This window comes from Bombus fervidus, unplaced genomic scaffold (assembly GCF_041682495.2).
Source record: "Bombus fervidus isolate BK054 unplaced genomic scaffold, iyBomFerv1 scaffold0024, whole genome shotgun sequence".
NCBI classification, from domain to species: Eukaryota; Metazoa; Arthropoda; class Insecta; order Hymenoptera; family Apidae; genus Bombus; species Bombus fervidus.
Genome location: NW_027212587.1, coordinates 1,943,789 through 1,958,113, shown reverse-complemented (window position 1 = coordinate 1,958,113; position 14,325 = coordinate 1,943,789). Strand labels below are relative to the sequence as shown.

Sequence of the window (14,325 nt, the reverse complement as noted above, 5' to 3'; positions counted from 1 at the left end):
TTTATAAATTTTGGTTTTGTAAATTTTTAATTTATTTTCCATGCTGAGTTTAGAATTTTGACGAGTTAGCAAGTACTTCAGAATGTACGTCCTTTATTTTTACTACAAAGGTTCTGTTGCTCCGTTTTTCGGTTGATCGCAATACATGCCAGCCTTTAAAAATTTATACCAAGCTTTCTTATAAGCCGTTTCTGGCCTGTTCACTATATTTATTATTTCGGTGAAGGTTTTACTTTGCTTCCGCAGCCTTACGATTTGTTCCCTTTCGTTTTCAAGTAAATTCTTTGATTTACCCATAGTCTGTTCCTACCTAAATGAATTTTAAACAGTAAAAGGTACACTAAACAATGATTTTGACATTCCAGAATCAAAATGTTCAAACACTGTAGTCATACACACGTTTTACACAGATCGTCTTAAACTAATGTCTACCGTTTACAAGTGCTAAGCGATAACTAACTGTTGTAACTCCTACATTGTTTGTATTTAACAACTGACGGTTTGAGGCTACGAAGATCAAACATACAGCTATGTTATTCCAAAGAGATAAACCGAATAGAAGAACAATATGCTTATAAGATGTTTGTAATCCGGTTTACAAATCATCGTCTTAAACTTTTGTCCGCTACTGTAACTAAGGGTATTTGGAGATATCACCGCTAGGTGGCTTTTTCAAGATGCTGTTTCTCGCTGGTAAGTTTAGGACATTGGGATGTTCTATTCGTAGACAAAGTTCAATTTGTTATCGCTTCTCGGCCTTATGGCTATGATCAAAGTATAGTATCTGTTCTTATCAGCTTAATATCTGATACACTTCCCATTGGGAAGTCAGAATATTAAACTGATTTTTGGAAGCAGACGGAGGATAGGAGCTTGCTCCACCTCTGTCATGAGTCAACCTAGCCTTGCAGTGCCGCTAGGATTGGCTCGATAATACATATTATAAACATAATATACACGATTTGTTAAATTTATTATCAACATTATTTTGAAATTGGTGATAAATAAATACTATATCACTGTGACTTTATTTGGACATGAATATTGTTTAATATAAATTGTAGTTAATTAACACTTAGCCAACGGAACGATGATTTCACCCATCTGTGAAGAACATCGCTGCGTGATCGAACGGAGGACTCCCTCTTTGACTTTAGCAACGTGTTTTCTTTTTTTTTTGTTGTTGTTTATTAGTTATTTATATTATCAGCTATTGTTTACTTACAATTGTTCCAAATTAATTGCGACACTTTTCTGATTTTATAAAGTACAGTATATAATAAAATACACCAATTCAAAATTTAAAATTTATTAAAAAGTTACACTATCAATTATGACTAAATAAAGTTATAATCGAACGATACCACACTGTAAAAAAATATTTAAAATGCATTATGAATTTTTAATTTCGCGTTCAAATCGTGTTATTTATCTTTAGTCATCTTTAATGTCTTTGATTTTACCTATATTCTTTATACTTTTAATTTGATGTTTTGTATAAACAACATGTGAAATCGTTAAACAAAATCATTACCGCAAAGTATAATTGACCACTTAAATAATTTTTAGACTTCTTTGTTTTGCAAATAGTGAATATTAGTCCTTGTTACTTGGAAAAATGCACGATGGACAGCGTATAGGTTGGTTTGTCCAGTGCGGTGAGAAGCGTATAGCTCGCTCTTGGCTAAGTGTTAAGTAAGTAATAAACAAACAATTTCAATCAAATGTGTAGTATTTTGTGCAAATATTTTATTTTTATGCAGAATATATTTTTAATTTTTTACATATTGCATGATGCACTTTATGACGCTGTGTTAAAGAATCGGCCAAAATGTCTCTCTGCGCCAACAAGTCTTGTTACACAGCCTAACTAGGTCAGTTCGAGCAGCCAGTAGCAATGAGCATTCGATTCTCAGTTTCGAAACAAGTTTTAGTTTTTAAACGATGGATTTTAAGACTGTCAAAATTCAAATCACTTCTAATAGAATTCGATATTTTGAAAAAGCTTGAAAGTAAGTCCTGCTGTATCCTCAAAATGGCAATCGGCAAATTTTTTGCGTTTTTTCTTTATCTCTTATACGCTAAATTATCAGTTAAAATATCAGTTGAATTAATAGTTTTTCACCACAAAGAGGTTAATACTTTTTTTACAGATAATGCTTAGCTGAATCCAATAATATATTTAAAAATATATAATAAAAAAATATATTTAAAGAAATATCGGTGACCTCCATATGTCCTCTATGCCTTCACCTATGGAAAAACTGGTCAAGTCAGATTATATTCACTTCAAATCCATTCAACTTGTTCCTGAAGAATTTTTTGATATTGTCAAAAAGAAGTGAGATATTTCAGGTGATAATGTTAGGTGGTACACCCTATGTAATTAAAAAAATGAATATCGTCCCCTTTATGCCAGGAGCGAAAATATGAAAATTTGATTTTTTGTTTAAAATTTGAATTCTTTTTTGTTTGGCTTAAAGTATGTATTGAATGCCCCTTTTTGATCTTAATTTTATGTCAAAATAACATAGAATATCTATGTTACATAAGAACGACGTTATACTCTTAGTTTGATTTACGAATGTGCAATGCTTTGCTGTTCGGTTTTACCGGAACCACAAATCTGACGCAATACAAATGAATTTTGAATGTGACTCAGTTCATGCCAGAATTAAGAGAAAATCAAGAAATATTCTAGTATATGATACAAAAGGATGGGCTCAAACTACTAAGACCTCTAAAAACTTTCCATGGTCAGGTTTAATGTTAATTTTTAAATACCTAAGATCTCAATGTAAAATATTTGCTGGTTTTGCTATGAGAAAAATGAATCTTTTAAGGAGTACAATGTAAGAGGTTTTAGTCAACTGATATTTCTTTAGTCAACTGATAAAGTCAATGTCAAAAAAAGAAGAGAGGGCATCGCCATTCCAACAACATATAATCATTTTAAACACATATCACTTTAAAAGTTGAAGATTTACATAAAATTTATGAAACTCAAACTATTCCAAAGAAACATTATACATATTATAAACGATTGAAAAGCAATGAACATATACACAACAGACTTTCAGAATCCAATGTTGATAAATATTCTAATAATTATAATAATTGATTTTTTAATTTTTAATTTCTCAAATTTTCCATTAAAAATGTTGATTCGAATAATCTATTTTTCAACTTCAACTTCCCCTAATGTGCATATAAATATAAAAAATAATCATTTTCCATAATTTATATACCAAAGTGACATTTCCTTCTATTATTATTATGCTGGAAATTATTAATGTAATTCATAATCCAAAATAAGGATAGAAAAATGAAAATTTATTTCACAGTTATACTTAAATGTAGCATAAAAAGTAATATCTGAAAGAAAATTTCAGAAACATTGATTTCCAGAATTATTTCATTACTTTTCACATACAGTTGTCAATTTCCACAGTTGGCTGAATCCCACATATAGAATGTAATAAAAGGAAAACCAGACAATACAATAAAATGTTGTAAGAAACTAGAAATTGTGACAGTGAATTAAATAAAAAACCAGAAAAAGATAAAACAGATAATAGGAAACTACAATAGAACAAAGAAAGTTCAAGAAAATAGACAATTATAACTAAAATGGCAGAGGAAAGAAACACAAGAGGAAAATTACAAAAACATATCGCAGACAGCAAAACGGCAACAAAAGACAAAGAATAGATAACAACAAGTATAAATAAAAAAAATATAGTTGTCAACACAGGGAATAAAGGCATGAAATTTGAAATCCTGAAAAAAATAGATATGTTTAGGGAAATGAGAAATATGAAAGACAAATTAAAGAAGATAAGAAACGCAAATAATATATTTAGTTACACCTAATGCAAAACGTTAAACTAGAGAAAAATAATAGGAGATAAGGAAACAAAATGTATATAAAAAAGAAGAAAACATGAAAGTACAAAATAAGATAGATGAACACAAAGGGATGAAGATAAATTAAAAGTGATAAATGAAGTGGAATATATTAACGAAATAAAAACAGAACACCATTAAAAGCTATAAGAGTTATACTTGCAGACCAGAAGAATAAGATGAGAGTATAAGTAAATGAAAAGATATGGAACATTTAAGGATATTAGATATAGCGTTGCAAAGAAAGGACAAGATCATTCATTATCTATCACAAACGCTATCATACTTTGATAAAAAAATATTTTTTATCTTTCTTAAAATACTTTTTAAGAAGGAAAAATGATTTGAAATAAGAAAAAAGAAACTTTTAATCATTTTCCTTGCCTTAAATTGCAGTTTAAAAATAAAGATGAAAATTTGGGGAAATTAGGATTACATCAACATTTTAGCAACAGGTTTGGAACCCAGTATCATCAATCCCTTTGCGATATAAATTCCTGAAGATGGATTTCCAATATCTTCTATGGCAGTTTCTAAAATGGCTAATGTTGAAATGGGCCTAATAGACATGTAAGAAGATCAAATTCTACAATTACTTCACAAACCAAGTGCTTCCCCTTTGGAATTTCGTAAACTTCTACCAGAATAAAAATATCCAAAATTAAAGCTAGCGGCTTGTTGAATAATTTTTGACATATTTCATAGCTGTGAATCCTTATATTCTAGAATGAAGCTGATAAAAAATAAAGAGTGTTCAATGTTGTCAAACCAACATTTAATTAAATTTAATAATTTTTAATAATATTATTTAATAATATTTAAGAATTTAGGAATAATAATTACTTTAAGAATTAGAGAATACTATTTTTAGTTTGAAAACATAAAAAAGGAAACAATGCTCAAAATTCCTTTCATATCCTTTGAAATATAATCTTTTTCTGTTTTTGACGTTTCCAAATATATGCACATTTTAAAATGGCTCTCAACACTGTTAAGGTTAACCACTCTTGGCCAGTTTTACTCAACGATTACTACAAGTGTTTATTGCACAATATAAAACAGACAAACTTGCAACTTTTGAATTTTAAAGTTTTACAGCAAAGAATAGTACCTTTAAGCTAAAAGACACAACATTGCTTTGCAAAAAAATAATTACGATCAAAACAACTGAGGACGTAGCAGCCAAAGGGCTTAGGTAACAGTAACAAGAGCAAAGGAGAAGATATACATACTATTTATGGGCTCAATACAACACTCAATATTTTATAACATTCAAATAAATACTTTATTAATAAGGAACATAAATAAATAGTAGGGGATGTATATTATGCAGATGACTTAGTGATATAAGGAAATATAAAACATTTATAAGATACAATTAGTGGAGTTATAAAAATACTGTATAAGAACCCACATTGAAGTGAATACCACTAATAGTCGAATGGAGATATATCTTGGATGTATCATTTATAAAAACAGGCACATTCCACATATTGAAGTAGTAACAAAGTTATTATTATATGCCACATAAAAATAACAATGGGCAGTTTAGAAACTGATTATGTAGACAAAATGTGATTTGAATACAGCAATAAAATTTTTTAAAGTGATAAGCATTGACAACTCTGTTATATAGTAGAAGAGTATGGGAATTGCATCATTCAGCAGAAATAGAAAAAATATACACACCGGTTTCCTAAAAAGGATATCATACAGATATCATATGTTCTAAATATTATTAATATTATTACCCGATACTGCAGGATATGTGATTAGGACAGATGCAGAAAGAATAGACTTGGAACATGAGATAATAAAAAAAGGCACAAACTATAGGATAAAACTAGCAAACAGGAAGAACACAGGAAAACATTGGACTTAACGATAGTATAAAAAATTACGCCATGCGTTATAACGTAATACTATATAACGCTATGCGTTATAACGTAATAGGATATAACGTTAAACGTTCTAACGTAATACTATACAAAGTTATGTGCTATACTATAATACTACATTTCGTTATACGTTATGATGTACAATTAAACAACGTTATGCGTTGTACTGTAATATTATATAACGTTATACGTTATACTATAATACTACAGTACGTTATACGTTATAATATTATACTACATAACGTTTTACGTTATACTATAATACTGCATAACGTTATACTATAATACTAGGTAACGTTATACGTTATACTATAATACTACATAACGTTATACGTTATGACGAAAAATTATATAATGTTATGCGTTATAACGTCATACTATATAACCTTATACGTTATAACGTATCATTATATAACATTATGCGTTATAAGGTAATTCTATGTAACCCTATGCGTTATAACGTAATACAACATAACGTTATACGTTAGAACGTAATACTACGTAACATTGTAGGTTATACTGTATTATTATATATCGTTATACGTTATACTATAATACTACATAACGTTATACGTAATGACGTAAAATTATATGACGTTATGCATTATAACGTAATACTATATAACCTTATGCGTTATAACGTAATACTATATAACGTTATACGTTATACTATAATACTACATAACATTATATGTTATAACGTAATAATATATAACCTTATACGTTAAAACGTAATGCTATATAACGTTATACGTTGTAACGTAATACAACATAAGGTTATACGTTATAATATAATACTACATAACGTTATACGTTATGTCGTAATACTATATAACGCTATACGTTATAACACAATACTATATAACGATATACGTTATAACGTAATACCATACAACGTAATGCGATATAACGTAATGCTATATAACATTATGCGTCATAGCGTAGTACTATATGACGTTATGCGTTATAACGTAATACCATATAACCTTGTACGTTGTATCGTAATACTACACAACGTTAAACGTTATAACTTAATACTATATAACATAATACGATATGAAGTAAAATTATATAACGTTATCCGTTATGACGTAAAACTATATCACGATATACGTTATAACATAATTCTATATAACTTTAAACGTTATAACATAATACCATGTGTCATTATTCTTCCTACAATAATACTATATGACCTTATATTTTATAACGTAAAACTGTATAACGTTAAACGTTATAACATAATCCTATATGTCGTTATACTTTATTCTATAATACTACATAACGTGTTACGTTACACTATAATACCACACAACATTATACTTCACAACGTAATCCTATATAACGTTATACGTTATACCGTAATACTATATGTCGTTGTAGGTTATACTATGATACAAATTTGCGTTATACCTTATTACGTAATACTATATAACGTTATATGTTATAGCGTATTACTATATAACGTTATACGTTATTTCGTAATAGTATATAACGTTATACGTTATCACGTTATACTACATAACGTTGTACGTTATGACGTTATACTATATAACGCTATACGTTATTACCAAACTCTATATAACGTTATACGTTATGACTTAAAACTATATATCGTTATACGTTATAACATAATACTTCATTTCGTTATACTTTATACTATAGTGCTACATAACGTATTATAATATAACGTACATCATTATTTCTTATTGCAGTATAACATATGTCGTTATATTGTATTACAGTACAACGAATAACATTATTTTGTATTGTTGTGTAACGTATAGCGATATACCGTATTACGTTATAGCATGTAACATTATATGGTATTACGTTAAGACGTGTAACGTTATATAGTATCACAATATAACGTATAGCATGATTTATTATTATAGTGGAACGTATAACGGTATATGGTATTACTTTGTTATGTAAAACTTTATTTTACATTACGTTATAAAGTATAAGGTTATGAAGTATTACATTGTGACGTATAACGTTATATAGCGTTACGTTACAATGTATATCGTTATAAAGTATTACAGTATAACCTATAATGTTATATAATATTACGTTTTACCGTATAACGTTATGAAGTATTACAGTACAACGTATAGCATTATTTAGTATTAGAGTACTACGTATTTCGATACATAGTATTACAGTATAACGTATAACTTTATTCAGTATTATAGGATAACGTGTAACGTTATATGGTACTACTTCGCTTCGTATTACGTTATATCCTGTTACGTTATAACGCATAACGTTATATTGTGTTACGTTATAACATATAACGTAATGTAGTACTACATCATAACGTATAACGTAATGTAGTACTACACCATAACGTATAACGTTATATAGTATTACAGTATAACGTATAATGTTATATATTATTGCAGTGTAATGTAAAATGTTATGTAGTATTACTGCGGACGAGAGAAAATTCGACACGGCGTGGTACACTACATCGAAACCACACCTGGCCTCGTGTCAAAAGTAAAATCCGTCGCCTCGCATCGGATCGTCTCAAACAGATTAAGACGGAGTTTGCACTTATGATCGATCAAGAAATCATGCGGCCATTGAAAAATTCATGGTCATAACCCCTGCACGTCGTGCCGAAAAAGGATGGAGGCATACGACCATGAGGCGACTATCGTGCGGTGAACACCCGCACGGTACCTGCGTGCTACTCCCCACCGCATATTGACGATTTCCCGCAACATCTGCACGGTAAGCAAATATACTCAAAAATCGATCTTGTTCGCGCTTACCATCAAATTCCGATCGCACTCAAAGACGTTAAGGAAGCCGCGTTCACGACACCATTCGGCCTTTTCGAAGCAGGCAACATGATGTTCGAGCTTCGAAACGCCGCAGAAACGTGTCAACGATTCGTCGACGAAATCACTCGTGGGTTTGATTTCGTATTCGCATACATAGACGATTTTTTAATAGCGTCCGAAACCGAAGAACAACACCACGATCACTTGCGGATTTTGTTTGCACGTTTACGCGACTATGCCGTAACCGTCAACCCCGTATAGTGTAAATTCGTTGTGAATGAAATCACATTCTAGGACCACTGCGTAAACGCGAACGAAATAAAGCCCCTTGTCGAACGCGTTGACGCCATTGTGGAAGCATCGCTTCCCGCGACTACTAAAGCATTATGAAGGTACCTCGGTAAGATTAACTACTGCCGATGTTTCATACCGGGGGCCGCAAATATCTTTCAACTGCTCAATGAATTACTACAAGGAAGTAAAAAGGGCAACGCGCCCATCAAATGGTCGGAACAATTCGAAGCTGATTTCCGAGAGACGTAACGCGCCCTCGCTAGCGCCACGATGTTAGCACCTCCGATACCTGGCGCGCCTGTTAGCGTCGCGGTAGGCACATTCGATTATGCTTTAGGAGCGGTCTTGCAGCAACGCGAAAACGACACTTGGCAGCCATTAGGTTTCCTTATTATACCTTCAAACTCCGCGCAGAGCAAGTATAGCGCGTACGGTCGCGAACTACTCGTCATGTACACCACGGTCAAGCGATTTCGACGCGGCATAGGAGGGAGAAGTTTTATAATTTTTACGGACAACAAACCCCCTACATACGCGTTCAATCAAACCTTGATAAATGTTCGCCGCAACAATTCCGACATTTGGATTACATAGGAGAATTCACCACCAACATACGATACATAAAGGAGCTAGATAACAATGTAGCCGACGCTCTTTCACGAATCGAAGCGATAGGGAAGTATGTAGGTCAGCAAACTCTCTCCACCGTGCAGTATAACGATAACGAACTGCTCGACATCGACACCATCGGAACATCCGCGTTATGAGTAAAGATAATTGGATTTCCTGATCACGACGTAGAAATATATTGCGACGTATCAGGCGACATTGCGCGACCATACGTACCGAAAACCCTGCGACGCGACGTATTTAATTCATTCCACGGACTTTCCCATCCAGGGATACGCGCCACGCAAAAACTGGTGACGTCGCGACCGTTTTTGGCGTTGTCACGAAGCCATTGCCATCGTCGGTATGGAAGGACAACCGTTGCTTCGGCTCTGCTCTCAACATGGATAGCTCGTTTCGGCGTACCTTCAAAAATAACGACTGATGAAGGACGCTAGTTGGAATCAAACCTATTTAACGAACTATGCCGGTTGCTTGGCATTAAACATTTGCGCATGATATCCTATCACCCCGGATCGAACGGCATGGTAGAAAGCCTGCATCGAAAACTAAAAGCAGCAATCAAATGCCACGATACGAGCAACTGGGTAGAAATCTTATAAACTCCAATAGTTGTATTAGGCGTAAGAACCGCTATCAAGGAGGACTTGAACGCAACGGCAGCCGAAGTGGTTCACGGCACTGGCAGAATTCTTTCTACCAGCGATACAACAGGCCAACACGGAATTCGCGAACCGCTTGGAAGAGCGAATACAAAAAATCAGGTCTAGCCCAATTACGCGACACAATCAGAAGACAACCTTCTTATTCTGCGATCTCGAAACATCGCCATACGTATTTGTACACCATGACGCGATCGGAGGCCCATCACAACCACACTACGAAGGCCCTGACCAGGTCGTACAGCGTGGAAAAAAGACTCTTTCCGTTAAGATTAATGATAAAGAAGTGATAGTGTCCTTAGATGGATTGAAGCACGTTTCTATTTTATTCGACTACATCGAACAACAACAACTTCAACACTGGAACCCGCGACGTTTTTATACCGCCCAAACTCTAATTATGCAAAACGCTGAGCGGGCACAGCAAAGCAAAGGTGACTCAAGAATTCGTTACACCACGCACGCGGGCAGGAAAGTTCGCTTTCATGATCATTTTTAGGCAAGCCTTGGATATTATAGCATGGATGATCTACCTGTGATGCACAAAATGAACGTTATCACTGGTACGGGGGTACTGTAGCGGCACTCGACAATAAACTTTCCTACGGTTTCTGTCCCGTGGCTGGCTACACAAAAACCCTATTCTTCGGACAACATGATTGCCAGATGTCGACCTGTTATAAATCTTAGGATTTATTTAGTCAAGGTTTTCCAAAAGTACAAACTGTCATTCTCTTAGCAGTCACTAAACGTATCACCTCCTATGGGAAGATACGAGAAGTATGCTTTTCTCACGTACGATGCATCCCGCTCGCGACATTCTTTCGAGGGCAGTTAGCATCCTTTTCCAACCACCAACGTAAGAATTAGCCAATTAACAACGATCTCGCATCCTAAGACACACCCCAACAATGTTTTTCTTCGCGGCATCATCGTGACGAAAAGTCAATCGTTATATGTCGGTCCGAAGCAATCATTGGCAGTACTTAGTAATTGTTCAGAGTTCCTCGGGATCTTAGGCAAACATCATCCGAACATATAGCGCGAATAAAACGCATCGACCAGAAGTCGAACTTGTAAGCGCGAGTCGCGAACTGCTACTAGTAATACCATGAATCGCAGGTTTAATAATCGCGAGTCCTGTGCAAAGTACACCATGTACACCATGAATATATTACAATAAATTTCTTTGTTAAATAAACTCAAATGTTTCTTGCTCTCACTAACACGATCCATCACTTCAGAATGTAAACGTCATAGTAAGATCCCGGACGATACATAATAGCCAAATTTCGTTAAAAAAATTGTTGCAAATGTGAATTAAGTTACACAATTTCAATCGTTATTAGCTCAGAATTTTATATGTTTTATTCTATTATAAACGGCACATGCCTGTTAGTTAGATGTTATAATAACAACAAGTTTTCGATGCAGGTAATCTTTGGCGACCTTCGGACTTTGAGTCGAGCCGTATCTGCATCACCGGCCGCCATGTGGTCTATTCTCAAATGGCATTCTTTCAGTTATCAAACTTGTTCTTTTACTATTACTTTGTTACGTCGGCTGACTTTCTACCTAACCCAGACCACACACCGCGGGCAAGATGACAGCCTGATGTTTACATATCCTTACTGTATACCCACAATAGCCCTAAGAAGCCGCAATAAATCTAGGCATTTCCATAGTTAAGGTCCTTCAGGCCAAACAAGTATCATTTATTTCAAGTGTTCCTTACATTTATTGTCTACTACGGGAAGATACCGAAAAGTTGGTCTTTCTCACGTTCGGTATCTTCCGTTTAGCAACTTTCTCTTGGCGACGGCTAAGACCCTTCCTAGTCCAGCAACCTTCCTACTATCCAATCAGAAGCAATATCTATTGGCCTCACTTTCCTAGACAAAGTTGTCATCGACAAACCCGATGGTCCCGTGAGCTAGGCAAACCCATGACTAGCTTTCCTCCGCCACAGCATCGTCACTGAACGTCACATATTCCTCATTTTTAGAACAGTCAACATCTCGTGACTGGTTTCTTAGCTTTAGATCAATCAGTATCTCTGAAGTCGTTATACATTTTTTGACCCGCCACCATCTAAGCTTACGTAGCGTACTCAACACTGCAACATTGTCTAACAATGGAAACCTAATTCTACTATATCAGTTTATATCGCTATAGTCAACAAGATGTTTGAATAAACTGTAATTTAAAACCCGCTAATTCAGTGTACACTCAATTGAGCCACTGCTATTATCGAAACAGAAACATTGGGGTCGATCAGGTCGTGGCGTTGACTATCTAATCTTAACGGGAATTTACAACTCTAGTTGACGCGCTATCTCCCGATCGCGTCTCTCCGCGAAGGATCTAAAACATGGTTGATTTTGTTTAAATAAAAGTTATGGTTTCGCCGCAGTAGGGGAAGAAAGAACAAAGGGCATACACGAATCATTTATAAACAACTTAAGAAATATGGGCGAAATGGTTTGAAATAGTATTTCTGTATTCAGGTTGCTTCATTGTCACATTGCTATTATGATATAAATGTCATAGTACAAGTCCGGACGATAAATAAATGGCTTATTTCGTTAGAAAAAATTAGTGCGATTACGAATTAAATGAGAAACGTCCAATAATTCTCAGCTACGAAATTAACATGCTTTATGCTATTATAAATAGTGTATTTCTGTCAGTTAGATATTGGAAGTACGACAAGTATTTCGTTAAAACATTAAAATTTCGACGAAAGATTTGAAGCGTAGGCGTCATTGTGTAGGTATGCTGGTGTAAGTTGACGTCAACCGTATGTGGAGATTGGCCACTATGGTTGCGTTCGTTTCACCTACCGGAATCAGTACGTTACGGGTTTCGGCGGTGTTTTCCTCTAAGTCGTCCGGCACAACAAACGCCGGTTTCAATCGGGCTACGGAAACCGTTACGTTGTGATTATTTATTTTAATAGCATAATTACTTCCTTTTCCTTTTCTTACTTTAAACGGCCCGTGGTACTGCCGCTGTAAAGGGTCTCCTATCGCGTCAAGAAAACATACAACGATGATCATAGCTCTTTAAAAATGGTGATTTGCTTTTCGCCATGACGCGTAACCGGGTCTCGCCTGGCTCTCTCCATCCGTTCTTTTAGTCGGTGCGCGTATTCCGAATTGGCCCCCTGCTGTGTTAACAAGAAGAATTTCGCCGGCAATGGTATGCCGGTACCGTAAACCATTTCGGCCGCCGTCGCGATAATGTCCTCCTTCATCACTGCTCTAATGCGTAGTAAAGCAATCGGCAAAATTTGGACCCAGTTGCTCGTGTCATGGCACTCAATCGCCGCTTTTGACTGTTTATGTAGGCGTTCTTACCATCCCATTAGACGCGGGGTGATAGGCCGTCGTGCGTAAGTGCTTTGCGCCGAGCAAACTCCTCAAACAGTCGCGATTCAATTTGGCGACCTTGGTCGGTCGTGATTTTTAGAGGTACGCCAAAGTGAGCTATACAAGTAGAAAGGATATCCGAAGAAACGGTTAGCGCTTCCATATCGGTGCCGGGAACGGATTCAAGCCAACGCGTAAAACGATCGACACACCTTACACAATATCGATAAGCTTGCGAGTATTGCATGACAATAATGTCTATGTGTATGTGTTCGAACCGGCCTGCTAACGTTTTAAACGTTCCGACGTGTGAGGATACATGTCTGGTGACGTAGAAACTTTGACACGGTATATATTGTCGCGTCCTCCTTCGACAATCTTTATTAACGGACGGCCAGACGAAAGGCGTCGTCAACCATTTTTGCGTATTAGATATCCTCGGATGGGAAAGTCCATGCAGTGACTACACTACACTGTGTCGTGATGGTTCGGGTACCTATGGTCGCAGGATTTAGGTCGAGATATCGCAGTAAGTTCCGACCCCTTGATCGGGAATACGTACTTTTTTCAATTGCAGCGCGTATGAGCCGGCGGTAATGATTTCACGCATCTTGTTACCCTTCTCTTTCGTGGCGACTAACGTTTGATGATGTACGGATTTACCGATCGCTTCAATCCGGGATAAAGTGTCCGCTACGTTATTGTCTTTCCCTTTAATGTGCCAATTATTGGTCGTAAATTGTCCGAACTGGTCGAGCCGTCAAAATTGTCA

At 35.3% G+C, this 14,325-nt stretch overlaps 1 non-coding gene across 1 annotated transcript; it reads left to right on the top strand.

Annotated features, from left to right (window-relative positions):
• Positions 1-744: 744 nt before the first annotated feature.
• Positions 745-936, top strand: LOC139996995 (U2 spliceosomal RNA). The gene has a single exon (XR_011802483.1). It is a non-coding gene; the product is annotated as a U2 spliceosomal RNA (small nuclear RNA).
• The last annotated feature ends 13,389 nt before the right edge of the window (positions 937-14,325 follow it).